This window comes from Phyllostomus hastatus, unplaced genomic scaffold, assembly GCF_019186645.2.
Source record: "Phyllostomus hastatus isolate PE091 unplaced genomic scaffold, TTU_PhHast_1.1 phas_scaffold_129, whole genome shotgun sequence".
NCBI lineage: Eukaryota > Metazoa > Chordata > Mammalia > Chiroptera > Phyllostomidae > Phyllostomus > Phyllostomus hastatus.
In genome coordinates, this window is record NW_025334009.1 from 31270551 (window position 1) to 31292338 (window position 21788).

Consider the following 21788-nt stretch of genomic DNA (forward strand, 5'->3'; position numbering starts at 1 on the left):
GTATTTTTAGTCTCACGTGTGCAGGCACAGGACACAGCGAGCTGGACGGGAACAGCTAATAAGCCACTGTCCGTATGAAGTTGGGAAGGATGAGATGAGGGGGAGGGCAGGGAGCCTGGTGGAAACTTTTGCACACGCCTCATTGCCAGAGAACCCTCTTTCTGTAATTCACAGAGAAAGATTGAGGTCAGGGCAACTGGCACAGGCCCAGTTAGAGAAACCTGAAAATGGAGCATGTTCCTCCCCTGTGTCCTGCCAGTCTCCTCCCCATAGGCCCCGCTCTGCCCTCCCAGTGAGGAGGTTGGGCAGGAGGGATGCTGGGCTGCGGGGACTGGATATCAAGGCTTCCTGGGTGGGAGGTCCTCCAAAGGACTAGTTTCAAAGCCCATCTAGGATGTGATATTCATAGCCTCAGGAGATAGTTGAGCAGTATCTACTATTATCCTGATTTCACAGATGAAGAAACAGAGGTTCAGAGAGGTGTGGGCACTTGTGCCAGGTCACACAGGAAGCAGCAGAGCTGGGATTCAAACTCAGTCTCCCAGATCAAGGTTGACCGGTGTTTCCCAAGACATTCCATTTTCTTCCAAATGATGGTCAGTCATGTCCACAACTCATTATCCATTTATTTAACCACAACATTTTTTTCTATGACAACTCAGTGTCAGGAACTCTGTCACTGGAATGAGGCAGTGAGGATGACGTAGTTGTTGGTTTCCAGAGCACTGGACTTAGTGAGGGCCACGTAGGAGTGACTCCCAGCTGAACCTCAGTGTGGCCAGTGTGCAAGCTTGTGCTGTGGGACAGGCAGGCTGGGAAGTGAAACTGGCAGATTTCCAACCTTTGATGTTGAGCCTGAGGACCTTCAAAATTCTGCTAAGACAGTCTCCTTTTTGGGTAGTATCTTTTGAGGGTGAGGCTGGGGGATATGGCCAGGGTGGGGCAAGTGTGCCCTGGGCACTTTCTCCAGTCTTGTAGCTGTGAGCATTGTGATGCTTGGAGCCTGGGGCAGGGCTCACTTAAGTGAGGGCTTGGTGAAGCTGGAATGCAGGCAGTACCCCTCTCCTGCTGCTATCAGCCACTCTCTTCCTCTCCTGCAGAATCTTTACGGGTTGAGAGCAGAAAAAGACAGAGTGAAAACATCAGTTTGAGATGAAAATGTGGAAATGAGTTCCTTGCACCTCCCTGCCTCAGCCCAGAACCAACCATGGCATGTGCTTCTGTCCATCTGTTCATCCATCCACCCATCTACCCTTTCACACACTCTTTCATGTCTGTCCATCCACTCCAACTATGCACACTCTCATCCATTCATCTCACTTAGCGATTTGCTCTTCTCTGCCTGGACATCAATTCTCAATCCATCTACCACCCCTGTCCGTCTATCCGTTCCATCTCACATGTTCCGTCCATCCATTCACTCATCTATTCATCCTTGTCTCCCATCACCATCACTTAGGAATTCTTCCATTTCATCTGGAACCAGGCACTGCATTCCAGGCTTTATGTCTGGTGTTGTGGAGACCAATGAGTCTATCTCTCAGAGTAAACCTAGAATAAGTATTGCAGATCCACTTATGAAGGAAACAGTAGAATTACAGAGGGTCCTGAGTGGAGAAACAGAAAATATATGGCTGAAGGAGAAGAGGGGGGCTGAAGGAGGGTCAGATACTTAGACTCTACTTTTGGGAAAGATATAATAGAGAGAAGGAAGGAAGGAAGGAAGGAAGGAAGGAAGGAAGGAAGGAAGGAAGGAAGATGTATTGGGTACCCACTCTAGTTGGGCCCCGTGTAAGGTGCTTTCACTAGTCTTACTTATCCCAACACCATTTGAGGTAGTTCTCTGCATTGTGGAGATGAGGAATCAGCATTCAGATGAGGAACCTACTTAACACTAGTCAACATGAGGAGCAGGGCTAGGCTGAACGTGTTTGCCAATACAGAGCATCAGAATGAGAGCTTGATGTTAACAGGTCCGGGACAATTGAAAAGCATGCTTTTTGACAGTTAACTTCTGTGCTGTGTTGCCTGAAGGTGTGTGTGGACAGGAGCTACAAGGTCATTTGGCTCCCAGGGTGCCCAATGTGAAGGAGATTGTGAGGGTATGCACAGCTATTGGAGTCTGATGTCAGGTTGTATCTGTTTGACATGGAATTGAAGCATTCCTTGGTGGCTGTGCCAGATCCAGAGTCCTTCTGGAAGATTCCAGGCCCTGGACCCTCTCTGCCAGGATGCATCAACCACCTTCAGGCCAGATCTTCAGGCATTTATACAGCCAGTTCAACACCTAGCTTTGCTTTGCTTTTCTGGTCCAAGATTTCCTTCTGGAGGTGGAGGACCCAGGAAGACCAAGTGGAGCCCCAAGCAGGAGCTCAGTTTCACCTCCTATCTGCTAGGGCTTCAGCAGTGTCTCCATGAGCCCCAGCCCCAGGCCCCTTTGGCACCCAGGAAGGGCAGTTTTCTGCTGATCCATCATTCTTGGCACTTTCTGGATTCACTCCCAGTTCTCATTGTTTGATACCATCAAATTGTTCCCTGACTATTCTGATGAATCTCTAAGGACCACTGATTGACAACCTCTGTTTCAAGGTGGAGTATCCCCATATGGTTAGTGAGGTAGCCCACACAACCAAGGGTTCTACTGGCAACTCAGGTGAGGGGCTTAGTTGGGGTGAGGTAGCCCTGTCGCTTAACCTACAGATGCCTCTAGCAGCTGCAGAATGTGTGGGGTGAGGGGTGTGATGGAGACTGGGTGAGGGTGCCGTACTGATTAGAGACTACAACTGCCCAGGTCTCATTCACTTGAGCCCTGCTGCCTCCGACAAACTTGTTGGTCTTCTAATCTTTGAAGTCAGTCTATCTTCTGCTGAGAAACTAATTGGCTATGCCTTTGCCTGCTCTGGAGAGCAGGGTTTGGGGGGATTGGAATTCAGGTGCCCAGATATCAGTGCCTGCCCAGTGGATTAACCATGGGCATGCAGGGCCCAGAAGGGGGGATGTGTGAGGAGAGCGGTTGTTCTGGGCCCGAGTTACCTCAGCCGTCCTTCTTCCCCAACTTTCCCCTCAGTGCGGCCTGGCCACCCACCTGCCAGCTCAGCTGTCTCCTTGCTCACCATGTAATCCCTGCCAGGAAAAAGGGGGGAAACATGAGCCGGGCCTTCTCCCACTGCATCCTGCCATCCTGTTCTCCCTCCCACCAGGAGGGACGCAGAGAGGGGGCTGGGGACAGGGAAGGGCAGGGCCCCGGCTAGGGGGCCTCCTGGATGCATGAAAACCAGAAAACGAAGGTGTTCCCTCTGGAGCCTGTGCACACACGAGCATGCAGGGACTGCTCTGGTCTCCCCTGGAGACTGGACACTGCTAGGTTCCTTCAGACCAGCAGAGCTTCTCCTGCCTCCCCTGGGCTGTGCCTTCCCCTTCATGTCCCTGGGTCTGGGGTGGGGTGTTTTTATGTGAGCTCAAGTCCCACCACTGCCCAGCCTGTCAGAGCCCCAGTCTCCTCATGTGTAACCCAGTGGCCATCACCCCCACCACCAGGTGGGAGATAGAATGAGGTGCAGAGTGTGGTGATGCAGAGTGTGGCCCAGCACATGCCAGAACATGGCAGTGACTGTTCACAAGCAGTGTCAGGTTGTCCCTGAACCTGGGACACAGCCACAGAGCTCAGTCAGGGGTGTCTCTGGTGCACTGTGCGGGAGGAGCAAGGACAGGAGCAGCCCAGGATGGGCATCTCACTGTGGATCTCTGGAACCTGTGTTTGCCTGTGGGAGCTCTGCCGCCTGGACCTGCCACTCATCTGTGTTTCTCAGAGCAGCCTGCTTCCTGCACACAATATGTGCTCCTTTAGGACAAGTCAGTGTGTGGGCGGGTGTGTAACAAGGCCACTATGGGTCCCCACTGGTGCTGTGGGGCCTTGAGGGAGATATGTCACTTCTTTGGGCCTTGGTTTTCTCATCTGAACAATAGGTGTGTTTATTCCTGCCTGAAGCAGCTGCCTAGATTCAGCAGCTGGCCGTCCACATGGCATGCAGTAAGTCAGGGGTTCTGTGACATCTGTCCCCTCCCTGCATCTGATGCTGAGGATTTCCTCAGGTTGCTTTAGAATCTGCTCCAGGGAAGAAGGGAGGGGAATGGTGATGACACAGGATGAGCAACAGAGCAGGTGGAGAGCCCTGGCTTCTCTCTCACCAGACACTGATGCTCTCTGCAGACTGAGGCGGGGTAGAGCTGGCCACAGGTTAGCAGCACAAGGCCACTTCTGGCCCCGCTGCAGGTCTGGGAGAAATCAGGCAGAGGGCTTCAGGGTATGTCAACCAGACTGGCTTCTTCTCTTCCCACCCCTTGCCCACTACCATCTCCAGGCTTGGGAGGGGCCTGGGGTGAAGGCCTTGACCATGCTTCTCAGTGAGAGAGATCAAGGCTGGCCTGTGTCCATGGAAGACCCCCATCTGCCAGGGCTGCCCCAGGAAAAGCCTACTGCGTGCAAGGCTCCCCCAACCATTCCCTGGAGGCTAGGCCTCTGGCCCCTGGAATGGGTATTTGGCAAGTAAAGCAGGGAGCTTGGCCTCTGTCAGGGTTACCAGAGGCAGGCTGGGCCCACAGCTGGGCCAGCCCCAGATCGAAGTGGTGACAGCAGCCTGTTTGTGGCAGGACAGTTTGCACTTCCCAGGTGGTCGCTGAAAAGCCACCACTGAGGGAAGAGCCTCTGTGATGACATGGGCCTCTGGCCAAGGTCTGACAGCCATCTGTTCCTGGCCTCCAGCCTAAAGGCCTTCAGGGAGGGAGAAGACAGGGAAAGAAACAGAGAGAAACAGGGGACAGAGAGAGAGGCAGAGACAGAGACAGGGCCAGAGAGGGAAAGACTCTGAGAGACAGAGAGGCACAGAGAGACAAAGAGATACTCAGGCAGGGAGACACAGAGACAGAGGGACAGAGAGAGGAAGCAGGAGCCACAGAAAGGCAGAAAGAGAGAGATATAAGAGAGAAGAGAGGGAGGAAGAAGTAGACAAAGAACAAGAGAGAGGAACAGCGAGAAGAGACAGAGACAGAGACATGGAGAGAGAACTAGATGGCAGACAGCCAGAGAGACAAAGAGAGACAGAAAGAGAGCACAATAGGAACAGGAGCAAAGAGGGCAATTAGGGAGCAGAGAGGTGAGAGAAAGAGGGAGAGGTAGGGGACAGAGACAGACAGGGAGACACTAGAGAGAGACAGAGAGTCAGAGAGACTCAAGGGGAGAGAGAGAGACAGAGAGGCCGAGATATTCCTGGAGATAGATAGAATAAAGACAGGGGGTAAATGCTGGGGTTGCTGGTGTTGTGGGGGGAGGTAGACAAAGGTGCTTCTGGTCAGGCTCCTGGTGGACAGAGAATTCTCATGAATGGAGGTCCTTTCAGCCTCAGTGCATTCAGTGGGAAAAAGTCACACTTGGCCCTTGCCTCTTTGGTCCAAGGTCCTGACAGTGGTTCTCAGATGTTAGTAGGCAACAGAATCACTGGGGGGATTTTCAATTTCAGGTGCCAGGCCCATTCCCAAAGTCTGATATACTTGGTCAAGGGGGGGCCAGGACTCTGTGCTTCTAGCAGGCTCTCCAGCAGGGCCTGTCGTGTGATCACAGCAATCACCGGCAGAGACACTGCAGCAGGAGAAGCCAGGGTCTGTCCTTCTCTCCTGCTCCCTGCTCTCCCCACACTGCCAGCTCCTGGGTGGGAGGGGGCCAGGGCTGGGAGGGCTCTAAGGGAACTTTCTCCACAGACCTGGAAGATTTCTTACATTTTTTGGCTCATCAGCCAGTGACCCCCAGGAAGAGTTGGGGGTCCTCTGTCTACCCCTGGAAGGGCAGGCAGGGAGGCATCTTACAGGTCATGATTCAGTCCCAGCCACTCTGTGAAGGTGAGGAAACTCGGCAGCTGGGCCAAGGCAATAAAGGTAACACGACACGCCAATTTATCAAGTGTGCTGGCCCAGGCTCTGTGAGGAATATTATTTTACCTCTCTCTCTTAAATAGGGTAGGGGTCATCACTGACTCCACCTTAGCGGTGAAGATATGGGGCTCAGGGATGATGAACAGCATGCCCAAGGTCACAATTTACCTACCTGTTCCTTCTGGTCTCTTAACCCCCTCTGGTGTAAGTTCACCCCAAAAGGCATTGACTTCCCTGCCCTTCCCAGTTTTTACTTGGCTCCTCCTGTTGTAGCTGCTGCAGCTCCCACTGTGGTGGGTGTGAGAGAGGCTGTACCAAGCCCAGCCCTCGGCGGTGGGAAGGCAGAGAGGGCTGGCAGTGTTAGAGCTAAAGTGAAGGCACCATGGCTCCCCTCTGATCAGATGTGGAGTGAACTTGACAATAATACATACATCAGTATGCATTTAAGTTCACATTGTACTTAGAAACAGGCAGACTTGGGTCTGGGAACGCTCAGTGCACTCTCATACTATGACCACATAGTATGACCATGGTACTTCTGACACTGGATGTGTGGGGTTTCTGCACCAAGCAATTCTGACACTAACTGCCTGGAGCTAGTGGAGACCCTGCAAACTAAGGGCTCAGTCCCACAAGACTGCCTGCCACTGCAGGTGCCAATCAAAATTACTTGGTCCCCAGGTTGCCCCCAACTTTCATCTGACCTGGTTTCAAAATGGTTCCTACTATCTCCTCCTCAGTTTAATAATCTGCTGGAGTGGCTCACAGAGCCCAGGAAATCAATTTACTTACTGCTGCTGACTTATTACAATGAGGACTTTAAAGAGCAGAGATGAACAGCTAGATGAAGAGATGCATAGGGCAAGGTGTGGAAGGGTCCCAAGTATGGGAGCTTCTATCCCTGTGCAACTGGGGTACACCACCCTCCTGTGCATAGATGTGTTCATCAACCTGGAAACTCTCCAAACCCTCTGTTTTGGGATTTTTATGGAGGTTTCATACCATAGCCATGACTGATTATTAACTCATTTTTCAGCTCTTCTCCCCCCTCTGGAAGTTCTAAGCTTCTAATCATGCTTGCTCTTTTTGGTTACCAGCCCCCTTCCAGGAACCCGCCAAGAGTCACTTCATTAGAACACCTGTCCTCCTACCACCCAAGAAATGACAAGGGTTTTAGGAGCTCTGTGTCCACAAGTGGGCTTAAAACCCAGATATTAGCAGACACTGGTGGGGCAGATATATACATTTATTATTGTTATTATTATTATTTCACAACTTGACCATATGAAAAATTCAGTAGAACACCCATGGATCTGCTTCACAGATGTATCTACCTAGTGACACATCCTGGAAGGGGACTCCCTGCTTCCAAATGTGGTGGCTAACTTTATGCTTCAGCCACTGAGGCAGGGCTTTCAGGGAGCTTCCCCACATCAGAGCACAAGCCCCTGCCCAGACACTTCTGATGGAAGTGCCAGGACCTGGAAGTGTGGGTGGGCCTGGCAGCTGCACTGTGAGGCTGCCCTGGAGAGAGGAGGTTGGGACCTGTAATAATGTGGAAATCCAAGTATGCACTTAGCAAACTCTTAGAGTGCTCTGACCTGCTGGTTCTCATGTGATCCTGGCCAGGACCTGGGAGGCAAGAAACCATGAAGCCCTCAACCATGTGCATCCCTGTCTGCCCAGCTGTCCAGCTCAGCAGGAAGAGGAAGTCGAGGATTGAAAAAGGCTGTTCAGGTGTGAGCCAGCCAGGAGGGGAGATGCCAGGTGACCGTGGACCCCCAGGAGCTGGGCCCGCCCAAAACAGGAAGCAGAACTAAGAGGTGGCTTATGAGTTCACTGACTCCTTGACCTTCAAGACAAGCCAAGAACACATCCCAGAGCTGCTTTTAGCAAAGAGGGCTTTCCACACCTTCTGAATGGCTTTCTGCCTGAGTGGTGTCCAGTTAACTCTCCTGATAAAATAATTTCTGTTTCTTTTTTTAACTGAACTTAATGGCTCTTTAGGTAGACCATTATTTACATCTTGTAGATTTCCACTACTCTACTTTTTCTGTGGACTGGTTCCTTTTTAATAAAACACATCTTTATTTTGTAAATTTTAATTTACGTTTTTATTAAGGTATAGGTGACATACAATGTTATATTAGCTTCATATGTACAATGTAGTGATTCAACATTACTACATCTTATGATGTGATCTCCACAATAAATAATAAAGCACATCTTATTGTCACATTTTTATCAAGAGGCCACCATCTCCACTTCCATTTTCACCTCCACCTTTACCACCTCCAACACCTTCACCATCATCACCATCATCACCACCACCACCAACACACCATTTCACCTCCACCACCATCTGCACTTCCATTTTCACCTCCACCTTCACCACTTCTACCACCTTCACCACCATCATTGTCCCACCTTCACCACCACCACCACCACCAACAAACTATTTCACCTCCACAACCATCTCCACTTCCATTTTCAGCTTCACTTCCACCAGCTCCACCATCATCTTCATTTCACCTCCACCCCCACTACCATCATATCACCATCTTACCTTGACCTCTATTACCACCACTCCCTCCACCATCACTTTTTCCTCCACCTCCACTACCTTCACTCTTACCCTCACCACCAAAAAAATTTGTCCTATGTCTCAGAGACACTCAATGATCAAAGTAGCAGGTGATGAAAGAGAGTCAGACTGTGTAGTCAGAGGAGCACAGACCATGGATTCACAGCAGCGGTCATTTCCCTCCTCTTTGTGAGCCTGCTCTTGGGGTTCTGGCAGACACTGTGTTAGAGAGATGTCCTGGCTTCCCCTTCTTCCCACTCCTCTAGCCCTGAGCTTGTGGCCTGGATAATGCAAGGGTCTGCCAGTGCAGTAATGATGGGAGACTCTGGGGTCCAGTTTGTTCTTCAGCTGGTTTGCATGGTATGGCTACACCAGGCTGTTGACAACTACTACCTGATATGATTGATCAGCTCCTGTGTGATATGCATCATTAAGTTGCATAACACCAATTCTGACCCAGAATAACTGTAACTTAATTCATGTAACTAACTAATGGGGCTGATGGTGATTTCAGTCATAATAAAGTTCTTTAGTTATTGTTCCCTGGTTTCTGGAGGACTAAAATAACTGGGTACTTGAATCAAAGGTCTTAAGTAAAAATAGAACCAGTGCATGTTAAAAAGATGAAATTTGGGGACTGGCCAATAATTTCTGAGCACAATAAAATATTTTCAATTATTATCAACTAGCTAACAAAAATCAAATATGATGTTTGAGGCTCTCTGAGCTATTTTCATAGATAGTTTTGTAAGGTGTTAGCCTCCAATATGAACACATTCCTTCCCAAACTGTACACAATTTGGTGACATCTGATAAAGTTGTAATGAATGTGCCCCATGACCTAGCTCAGATCATGTCAAGGTTGTTTATTACAGCAGCATTTGTAAAACTTACAAACTGGGTATGTCCATGATGCCCAACTGTGGTATTCTTCCATGCTGGAATTCTATACAGTGGTGACCACGGATGAACTAGACCTTCATGGAATTATATAGATAAACATTCGCAACATAAAACTGAATAAATAAACCAGTGTTGGAAAGATAACATAGTGTGATATCCCTTAGATACAGTTTTTTAACATCCCAAACAATATGATACCTTTTCTACAAACATATATATATGTAGCAAAAGTTTAAAAAATGAACAGAATATACCACTATGTGAAGATAGTGATACCTCTGTGGACAGAGAGAACTGAAGAGGGATTCATATAGATCATCACTACATCTGTAATAGTTTACGTTCTTTAAAAATGATATGAAGTGGACATAGAAAAGTGTTAATCTTTGTTCCCTCCCAGTATTAGGCACATGGGTATTTGTTATATTATCAACTCTAGTTTTCTGTGTGTTTGAAATAGTTCATCATGAAGATAATAGATGTGAAAAGGAAAAGGAAAACACGGAGCTCTGCCTTCGTGCAAGTGTTTAAACAGAGCCCGTATGAGTGTCTGCTGGGTGCAGCGGTGGTGTTGGGAGGTCGCACCAATGCCTCACAACTCACTTAAAAGGGCATGAGAACTTTGCCCTGACTCTCACTGCTTATGGGACATCACAAGTGGTGGGGTCATCCCTGTCTCTCTGAGTCAGTCTCCTGATTTATGAAACGAGAGCTGTGAGCTGAGGGAGGCTGTGTGCATGGATGCTGGTGGGCAGCATGGAGTCACGCACAGTGAGTGTTATGACCTGGACTGGCCAGATGTATCCACTGGGGACCTCCAGCGACAGACAGGTTGTCCAATTGAGTAATATTTAAATAAGTGTGTAGGGCTGAGTATTAAATAACTTTTGAAAATGATGTTCCTGTCTCTTCAGTAAAAAAGTGCACTAATTACATCACTAGAGGTCCAGAAATAAATCCATACATCTATGGTCAATTGATTTTTGACAAGGGTGTCAAGATAATTAAATGGGGAAAAGAAGAGTCATTTTAACAGTTGTGTTGGGACAACCTGATACCTACATGCATGAGGACATCTGCCTCACACCATAAAGAAAATGAACTAAAAGTGCATCATAGGCCTAAATCTAATAGCTAAGCTATAAAACTCTTAGAAGAAAACATAGGTGTAAATCTTTATGATTTGAGGTTTAGTTTTGCAGATAAGGCCCAAAAGCATGAGCAATCAAAGGAAAAGTAGATACATCAGACTTCCTCAAAATTAAAAAATGTTTGGGTTGCCAGTGACACTATCAAGAAAGTAAAAAGACAACTCACAGAATGGGAGAAATTGTCAAATCGTGTATGTCATCAGGAACTATATCTAGAATATATAAAAACTTCTTATGACTCCTAATAAAAAGATAGCTCAGTTAAATAATGGGCAAAGGATTTAAATATACGCATCTCCAAAGACCATACACAATGATCAATAAACACATAAAAACATGATCAGCATCATTAGTCATTAGGGAAATATAAATCAAAACTGCAATGAGATATCACCTCACACCCAGAAGGATGGCTGTAATAAAAATGATAGATAATAAGAGTGGCGAGGATTTAGAGAAACTGGAACCCTCATACATTGCTGGTAGGAATTTAAAATGACCATCTAATGGACTATTATTTAGACATAAAAAATGGAGTACAGATACCTACTACAACATGGGTAAGAAAATTACGAAAACAGCCAGACACAAAAGCCCACACATTTTATGATTTAATTGGCATGCAATGACCAGAGTGAGCAAATACGTAGGGAAAGAGGATAAATTAGTGGTTGCCAGGGGCTGTAGGGCAAATGGGGTGTGACTGCTCAAGGGCACAGGTTTTTCATGGGGCCTGATGGAAATGTTCTGGAATCAGTGGTGATAGTTGCACAACCTTGTAAATGTAGTTAAAGTAATTATGAAGTATAATTGTACACCTTAAATGGGTAAATTTGATAAGTGGATCATATCTCAGTTTTTCGAAAGAGGACTATAAAAAGGTGAATCTGCCTGAGAATGGGGTTGACAGAAAGGAATCGGGGGCAGGAGAGGGAGGGAGGGAAACCAGATCCTGAGATACTGCGTGAGCCTTATATCTGGTTGTGTCGGAAGTCAGACTACTTTGGAATGTTTCAGTTACAGGAGCCAACAAATTCCCTGCTTCTTAGGTCGGGGTGGATCAGGTTTTCTGACACTTACCCCCAAAGGAGCCCAGGCTGGCACCTGTGCCCTCTGACCTTCTGGGGACTGTGCTTTTTCCTCCTGTTTCTCCACCGCGGCCTGTATTGTCTCCTGGTTCATGCTTCTTTCATTTAAAAGATAACACTCCCCTGACTTCACTTCACACCTTTTTCTCCTCCCCATTTCACTCAAATCTCCCAGCGAGTGGGTTACACCTGCTCTTTTATTTCCTCGCCACCCCTTTCCCCTCTTAACCCTCTGCTTCCAGGTCCTTGCCCTACTCTCTACGGGCACTCTACTGCCCTCTTGTGGCCAATCACTGCAGTCCTGGCCCTTGAGGTCCAGGTCCTCCTTTCCTGCCTCTGCGAGAGCTCTCTCGAGGCCCTCTGACCTTGGCTCCCATCTACTCATCCCTGGACATTTGTGCCTCCTCTGAATCTGGGCTAGGCCTGTGTTCTGATTCTGCTCCCTCTCCCTGGGCTGCTGCCTCCAGGCTCGAGTTCTCACAGCTGGACCCCTGCCTGTGCTTCAGACTTGCCCGGCTCTCACCTCCTCTTTTGGAAGCACCCTGCTGGCGGAGCCACTGTCTCCTCCTCCACATGTGGTCACCTAGCACGTCAAACCATGCCGGCTCTTAAGTATTCCTGGTGTCCCTGATCTTTCTGACCCCCATCACTATTGCTCCCTAAGCCAGTCAGCTCACAGGTCACTCTCTTCCACCTCTACCTCTTTCTGTGCTCAGGTTTAAAACACTAATCTGTGTGTGCGCTCCCTGGTCAAACCCACACAGGATTCAATCCAGGCCTTTGTTCTGGCGGGGCACGCGGGCCACCAGGCACTGGTTCCCACTTGCTTCTCAGACAGTTTTTGGGGCTCATCTCGGTTTCTGCTTAAACTCCTCCAACCAGGAACTGTAGGTTGGTCACCGCAGGGACCGATGCTGCCCCGTATCTCTCCGCATGTGGTGTCTTCCTACCCTTTGACCTCCGCCAGTGACATTCTTACCTTTCCTTTAAGACTGGGCACGCTTTTCTGGACTCTCCATCACATGTCTGCCCTCCTTCCACCCCACTCAGGCCAGGTCATGTGCCCTCTTTGGTTTCCACAGCTTGTTGGGCTTCTCTCCGCGAGACTATTTATAACATTGTTTAAATGGTCTTCACATCTGTGTATGCTGTGGGCCTCTGGAGGGCAGGCTGTGTGTTCCTGAGGCTTAGCAGAGTGCCCAGCACATACCAGCTGCTCAATCAGTGTTTAACAAAAGAAAAAGACGAACCATAAGGCTAATCTCCCCTGGCCATTCACTATGTGCCAGGTACCCTGTAAGACCTCTTGGTACAGAAAGTCATTTAAACCATATGACAACCTTATGGACGCCACAATTGTCCCCAGTTTATAGGAGAGGATACCGAGGCACAATACTAATGCTGCCACTTATTTGCTTTATCTTATTTGATCTTCCCTACTTTCCTATGAAGTGTTCAGGACAGGTGAGCCCCATTTTATTGGAGACAACTCAATGTGAGCAATAATAAGGAACTTGCCCCTAGCTCCACAGTTCATTAGGACCAGGTTTGCTTGTTCTAAGCTTGCACTCATCCTTGCTTGATGTGAGCATCCAAACACTATCTGGCCAACAGGCTGACTCACTGTGCATTGTCATTCAGCGGGTGGGTGGCAGGAGATGCTCTGTAATTAGTGTCCCAGCAAACACCAGGACTCTGTTCCCACAGTGTGCTGCTGAACCCCACTAACCCCCATGAGGGTTTCCCACTGTCCTCTTGTATCACCAAGATAGTTACATTTTCTCTTTTTTTTAAAGTTTTATTTAGAGAGAGGGGAAGGGAGGGAGAGAAACATCGATGTATGAGAGACTCATTGATCAGTTGCCTCTTGCCTGCACCCCAACCGGGGACCAAGTCCACCACCCAGGCATGTGACCTGACTGGGAATCGAACCTGAAATCCTTTGCTTTTTGGGACGATGCCCAACCAACTAAGCCATGCCGGTCAGGACACATTTTCTCTTTTAAAAACATATATATGATTATGGGGACTGTATCCACCTCCTCCCCTGCCCCCCACATTCATATATTGAAGTCCTAACTCCTAATTGCTCAGAATGTGACTGTATTCAGAGACAGGGTCTTTAACAAGGTAGCTAAAATAAATGGGGCAGAAGGTGGGGCCCTAACACAATAGAACTCGTGTCCTTATCATAAGAGAAAGAGATACCAGGGTGCAGACACACAGAGGAAAGGCCGTGTGAGGACACAGCAAGAAGGTGGCTGTCTGCAAGCTGGGAGAGAGGTCTCAGAAGGAATCGACCTTGCTGACAGCTTGATCTCAGACTTCCAGTTTCCAGAGTGGTGAGAAAACAAACGTCCATCGTTTAAGCCTCCCCGCCTGTGGTGGTTTGTTATGGCAGCCCTAGCAAACTAATGCACACATACATGTTAAGACTCCGTTTAATTCTGTGACTGTTTGCTTATGCTCAGGTTTTCAATAGTCCTAGTCTTATCCACAATGTTAAGTTTCTGAAAACGCTGGCTGTTGAGGAATGGGCTTTGTAACTCCTGTTGAAGTCACCCTTTGAGGAGGATGTGCACTGTGCAGCATTCTAATGAGGTGAGAATTCTGGACAAGCATGAGCATGTCCAGCTTGACCACTTGCTCCCTCAGGGGGCAGAGAAAATAATCAGATTTTACTGTCTCGGTTTCTTCATCTGCAAGGTGAGCACATTGAGACATATGATGAAAGTTCCCTTCCAACCCCCAAATGCCATCATTTCCTGATGGGAGAGGGTGGGAAATTTCCAGCTTACTGAGGCTGTGAGATATTTATGTTTCAGGTGGGGAGAGTCCAAAGCCCCACCAGTCTCTCTCTACTGAAAGGATTAAATACAAAAGGCCCTTTGGTTCCTTTGCAGGACCGGAGCTGGTGGCTCAACGAGGAGCTTGGTCAAAGCGATCTGAAAGAAGGGGAACTGCCAGCTCACAGGGGAGGTGGTTGGAGTTTTACAAGGACTTCTGCGAGTACCTTTGAAACTTTCTGCTATTTCAGTCTGTTTAGATCTTGCGTCTGAAGCCTGATATCTTTCAACTCTGGTATCTCAATTCTTCCCTCCTGCCTTGGCAGCTGAGCCTGGAGAAGCTTTGCAGGACAGCGGTACTTGTGAGTGAAGCCACAGGACAGGTGGCTCTTGGGACAGGAGCCTGGGAACATGCAGGGGCGGGGCTCATGGTGGGATGAGGTTCAAGGCTGGGGAGAGCCAGGGGTGGGGAGGGTGGAGAGGTGGACCCTCTGCAGGCTCAGTGCCTGTGAGAAGACCTCTGGTCTGGAGGGGAGAGCCAGAAAAGCACATTTTCTGAGGCAGACACCAGGGAGAGAGACCTGAGGAGGCGTAGAATTAGGGGTGAGAACATGTCACTTTGTTCTGTGGCACTTGATAAACTGTGAGGGAGGGACTGTCACCCTGAACCTTTCAGGGATGACTTGTGAACATGTGGCTGGTGGGAGTGCCAGCCAAGCCCAGGCACTGCAGAAGGTCAATTAAGGCAGGGGATCTTAACCTTGAGGCACATGTGGCCCTAGAAGTCCTGTAAAGAGGCTTTTTGGAGTCCAAGAGCCTGTGGAAATCACACCCACATGTGTGGGCAGTTCTACAGGGTTAAGGGCCATAGCTTTCACTAGATTCTCAACTAGGTCTGACACTTACAACGTTAAGAAGTTTTGATTGGGGTGCAATATGGTGAGTGTTGAACTGGAACCTGCATGGGTGCGTTTCAGTGGGAAGACTGCCATGCTGTCACTGCAGGAGACGGTGTAAGCTGGGGAAAGAAGCTCAGCCCGAAAACTGCTTGGAGTTGACCCGTCACTGTGGAGGGAGATGCCCCCGGGGGCTGCTGCTGACTCTGGGCACAGAAGTGTTTCCCTGGAGGAGGAAGGACATCGAAACAACGAGGCTGCACTATTCGTGGATGCGGCGGGCACTCTACACGTCTGACCTCAGTCAGTCCCCACAGCGACTCCAGGGGGGAGGTATCACAGCTGCAGTTTACATGCGAAGAAACCAAGGCTCAGAGAAGTTAGGACTCTGCCGGGAGTCACCCACATAGCAGACAGACCTTGCTGGAGCAGCAGCCCAGCCAGCCCTGTTGGAACCCTGGGCCTGCTCTCATTCATTGTACCCTGCCAGCCATTTGGAGGCTCTCTGCCTCCCTTCCGGTGTTCAGTGGGTGGGTCCCCTGGGAGGGAGGTCCCTGGGCGATGCCAGGGACGGGATCCGGTCTACTCTACCTCCTACTCCACTCAGTAAGTGGCCTTTCTGAGTCACAAATTGGTTTCACTTAAGAGCAGGTTAAAAGAATTGATTCCCACATCCTGTCACTTCCAAGTGCCTCAGGGAATTGAATTCTGGGGTCAGCTGGTCACTCTGGGTACCTTTTAGCTAAAACATACATAATGGAAAAATGAGCCTGCAATCGTATTGAGAGCAGTTCACATTAGATACCGAGCAGCGCAAATTCTCACTGAGTTCCAAATCATCACTAACTAGACATCCTGGGCCCTATCAGACAACAGCAAAAGTTCCCAAAGGAAGTGATTTTGGTGGGGAAGGGTGGGACTTGGGAGTGGGCAGGAATGGGGGGAGGATTACAACATGGGTGAATTGTGCTTCCGAATCGCGACTTTTGCCTCTCTAGAACATTATTGTTAGTGAGTCCTTACTAGTCACCCACAGGATGCAAAATGCTTCTGAGCACTTCATGCTTTAACCCGTTCGTTCCTCCCCCTGTCCAAGCAGCCACCCACTGGGCGTTGAGAAGTCTGATCAGAATGATGGTCACGATGAGAGAGGACATGGAATCTGGGTTTGCTACATGCTGGGCACAGTTCAGAGGACTGTTCTCATTCAGCATTCACAATACTGGAGGAAGGCACTATTATCGTCCCCATTTCACAGGTGAGGAGACGCAGGCACAGAGGTACGAAGTGATGCACCTAAGATGCCCAAGGAGGCAGCAGTGGCAGATGGGACGGGAGCTGTGGGCAGGTGTCGGACGTGGCATCTGGGTGACAGAGAGTCACTAAAGGGCTTTGAGTAAGGACAAAGCAACCACAATTCTGTTTTTGAAACTTTCTGAAGATTATTACCTGTTATGCCTCTCCCGACTCTGGGGAAAGTGTTTGTGGATCGCCAGGCTGACCGAGAGAGGCCGGCTCCAGCACAACCAGGGATTCCTCATCAGAAGGGGCAGGCAGAGCGGAAGTGCTCGGGCACCAGGAACTAGCAGGCCGCACTCCGGCATCGTGGAGGTGGTTCGATGCTCGGCTAAAGCGAACAGGCCTTTCCTGGCTTTCATCATCTCACATTGGACTAAATTTTTAAAGTTTTGTTTTAATGCTTTGAATCCACACTCATGAACGAAACAGTGTTGTATCTGATTCTGAGGGTGGAAGTTGCTAAGAGACTATTCACAGAGGCGTACAATTTCAGAGCTGGGAGGCGCCTGGGATGTTGGGTCCCAGGCCCTCATTTTAGTGATGAGGACACATGGGTATGACTTGTTGAAGGCCAGACGGCAAGAATTTGATGCACGCTAGGGATAACCTAGTCTTTTATACACAACCAACAGCTAAATAATAAGAGAGAAGGAAAGTTATTCTTTTGTAACGTTGCAATTTTATGTCAGCCCCAAATCCATCAGTTAGAAGTGATAGAAAAACTATCTTAAGTGATGAAGGAAAAATAGAAAATATGACATTTTCTCATATAAATGAGAAGTGTAGCATGCTGGTTTTCAACACGGGTCTCAAATGATACAATAAGAACTCAATCTACCTCTCGTTCAGCTTTTCTCTCTCCACGTTTACTTCATTTTTAGGCTGGTTCTTTTCATAAGCTGCCAAAACGGCCCCCACAGCTCGAAGACGGCTCATATCTTTACAGTCATAGCAGAAGATAAAGAACCCCCTTCCCCACTCTCCACCACCAACAGTTCCATGTCCTTTGCTGAGCTTGGCTGGGTTGGGGCCGCCTGCCCACGCTTGAGTTGCTGTCAGCAGAGGGAGGCAGTGCTCTCATTGGCTAGACTTGAGCCGCATGCTCACCCTCGGGTCTGGGGTGGGGTGAAACCCACTGTCAATCACATTGCCTCAGGGCAAAACGGGGGGCTGTGGACGGACCCAGGAGAAGCTGGTGCGAGGCAGGCAAAACAGCAGATGTGACTACAAGGTCAGGGGAGCCCAGGCTCTCAGACAGTTCCCATTCTCACTTGGCTTGGGCCTGGGAAGGCAAGTTAGATTGGACTGAGGCCATAAGAGGGCTTAAGAACATCTTTAGGATGGAGACGAAAGGAAAAAGAGCTCTCTCTTGTATATCAGTGGACGGAAGGAGGCCCCTAGCTGATGATACAAGCTGCCTCTGAGGCAGGGGTGTCACACTCACTTTCACCAGGGGCCACATCAGCCTCTCGGTTGCCATCAAAGGGCCGGATGTAATTTTAGGACTGTAACTACTCCTTACATTTAGGAGTATAAATGTAACTACTCCTCATCTAGGGGCAAGGAGCTCTATATTCAGCCCTTTGAAGGCAACCGTGAGGCTGAAGTGGCCCCTGGTGAAAATGAGTTTGATACTCCTGCTCTAAGGGTTTGGGGTTCAAAGTTACTCGGAGACCCTAGAAGTGTGCCCATATCCTGGGAACATGAGCTCACAAGTTGGTGTGTGACCGTGGGCACCTGACTTCACGTCCCCTCACTCCCTCTCCCACACGTGCCCCCACTTCCCTGAGTGACAAGGCCCAAGCTCCTCTGGGCTGAACGGATGGTTCCAGCTACAGAGAAATCTCTCCACTTCAGCCTCCTTTCTCCCTCGGGGGCCAGGCTCAGGTGAAGTCCTCCTTCTCATCTTTTCCCATAATTCTCTTGTCAAATAATTCCATGTGGGGGAATGTCTTTATTACTTAAGCACAGGCTCCTTCAACAAGCCCTTACCTTCTTCCACAATTTCTTTCAACTTTTGCCTCATTATCTCAAGGGAGTCCCTTTCTTTCCATTCATCTCTGAGCGTATCTCCTTCAGTACAAGGAGGCTTTCCTGCTGCAAGTAGCTGAAAATGCCCTCTAATTTAACAAAGGAACATACCATTCTGCAAAACAGGAAGTCCAGACACAGGGCTGATGTGGTGCAGCACAGTGAAGCCCACCCAGCCTTGGTTTCTCCAGAATCTCACGCCGGGTGTTTGTCTGTTGCTTCTTTGTTCTCAGCAGGCCGCACTGGTGCTGGTAGAATAACTGCCAGCAGCGCCTGGCACAACATGCTCTGTGTTCATAGTCTGCAGAGCGAGGGAACCTCTCTCCCACCCACAGGATGAAAGAATGGCTCTTTGGTCCAACTGGACCAATTTAGGTCTCACATCCCTCCCTGAACCAATGACTGTTGCCAGAGGGATGTCAGGTGCTGACTGGATTCCTGAACCCAACACTGGCAAGAGCTATGCTTATCATGTTGGCTCCACCAATCAGGACCCTCACTGGAGCTAAGGCTGGTCCAGGAGGCTTGGAGTCATGAGGCTTGAGTGCAGGAAGGAAGGATTGTATACTGGGTACACATGGTATGGTGTTTAATTGGTCTGTGCATGTTTAATGTGTTGTAATGTAATTTTTTTTCAGAAAAATACACAATATTGCTGACATATTATGGTTTAAATAGACCTTTATGGATTTGAAATTATAATCTAAACATTATGTCTAAAATTGTTTGTATGGAGAAAACATAAGATGTCACGCCAAGCATCTTATTTATAAATGCATTTATGCCAATTTAAATTATATTGAGATAAAGCAATGATCAGAGTAATTAAGAATGCTGGGTCCTGGCCAGGTGGCTCAGTTGATTGCAGTGCCATCCCTTATGCCAAAATGTTGTAAATGGTATCCTAGTCAGGATACATACCTGGGCTACAGGTTTGATCCCCAGTCAAGGTGTGTATGGGGAGCAACTGATTAATATTTCTCCCTCACATTGATGTTTCTCTCCCCCCCACCCCATTCCTCTCTCTCGAAAGTCAGTGAACACGTCCTTGGGTGAGAATTAAAAAAAAGGATCTGAGGAACTGTGGTCACTCAGACCCGTACTGAGCTGTGGGTGTGCCCTGTTTGATCCCTTGTGCATGCGTGTGCACATGCACAGACACACTGAGGGTCTCTCGGGGACACTCATCACATCCCCTGCATGAGGCTTCTCTCTGCCCCTGTCCTCTGCCCGGTGCCCCAGAGCCTGGACACAGACATGCGGTCTGTGGCTCTCTGTGGATTGATTAGAGTCTGTGTTTGGAACAAGATAACTTGGAGTTTCGTCTCTGGGTTCCCATCTTTAGCCCTTTCTCAAGAATGTTTCGATTTGGGGCCACAAGAACTCGGGCAGTAAGAAGCCTGAGATGATGCCATCCTCTATCTTAGTTGGTGCTTTCTATCTTCTTCTGGCTGGAACCCTGAATGCAGGGGTTTATTTTCCTCCAGCATAGATAGTCGGTCCTCCAGCAGAGTTAGCAGGACTTGGGGACCAACTAGGAGGTGAGGTAGTGACAAGCATGTGCTCATCAGACCCACACCAGGTTCTGACTGAAGGGGCTTCAGTGTCCTCAAACCTGCAGTGAGGACACTGCTCTGATAATATACGTGGCTGTCACATATTGAGGACTTCTTCTGTGCCAGGTTCTGGGCTACCAGTGTTCCCTACCATACCTCATCTAGCTCTCCCAAACCATATGAAATAGGTAGTATCATCTGTGTTTTGCAGATGAGAAAACTGAGGCTCCAAGAGGTTAATTGACTCATTCAAGGCCAATCAGCCAGTGGCAGATCCTGGGGTTCAGGCTCTGGTCTGACTCCAGTGTCTCTGCCCATACCAGTCACTCTCACCCCAGCACTGTAGAGACGAAGAAACGGGAAGGGGTAGAAGGAGCCTTGCGCAGTGCTGGCACTCTCTGGGGATTCAGCAAATGGTGTTGGTCACTGCGGCTGCCGTTACGGAAAGCAAAGGTCCTGCACAATCCCTGAACTGACAGCAGCCGTGCAGAATCCCGAGCTGGCCATGGTCTCCCTGAAAACTTGTTTATTGGCCGTGTCGTAGTCTGAAGAAAGAGTTGTCTGTCCTCTGTTAATTTCTTAGGCCCTCAGAAGGTAGGCTCGAGTTACTGAGCACACACACCTGTTGTCCTGGGCTGGGAGGGGCTGGGGAGCTCAGGCGACCAAGCATGCATCTGCACTGGGGTGGGGTCAGCAGTGTCCCTGGCAGGCTGAGGTGCTGGCTGGCCAAGAGCCTTCCAGCCAGGGGCTGCAGTGGGCTTCCGTAGCCAGAGGCCCGACAGGGACAGTGGGGGCTGCTCTGGGCCATCAAGCCTTCCCTCAGGCCATCCTGGACACCTACCCCCCAGCCCCAGACATGGCACAGGCTCTTACCCGGGGAAGCTCCACATCAGCCACATTAAGAGCAAGGTCAGAGAAATGCAAGAAACAGCAGTCATGGAAACAGCAAATGCTGGTAAATGCTGCTTAGGTACCAAGAACTGGGCTCTGTTCTCTCTGTTCACCGTCTCATGGAGCCTCACATGCTCTGAGTGAAGCGCTATCATGGGCATCATTTTAGGGATGGAGAAGCTGAGGCTGAGTGAAAGGGGGAACTTGCCTGGCTGCACACAGTAGGCACAGTATGACTTGCATTGGGTACATCAACAAGGAGGTTCATTTTTGTTTTCATTTTTTAAGTATATATTATTAATTATGCTATTACAGTTGTCCCATTTCCCCCCCTTTATTCCCTTGCACACCCCCTCCCACCCACATTCTCCCCCTTAGTTCATGTCCATGGGTCATATCATATACATAAGTTCTTTGGCTTCTACATTTCCCATACTATTCTTACCTCCCCCTCTCTATTTTCTACCTACCAGCTATGCTACTTATTCTCTGTGCCCTTCACCCTCCCCCTCCCCTGTTGCTAACCCTCCATGTGATCTCCATTTCTGTGGTTCTGTTCCTGTTCTAGTTGTTTGCTTAGTTTGCATTTGTTTTTATTTTAGGTGTGCTTGTTAATAACTGTGAGTTTGCTGTCATTTTACTGTACATATTTTTTATCTTCTTTTGCTTAGATAAATC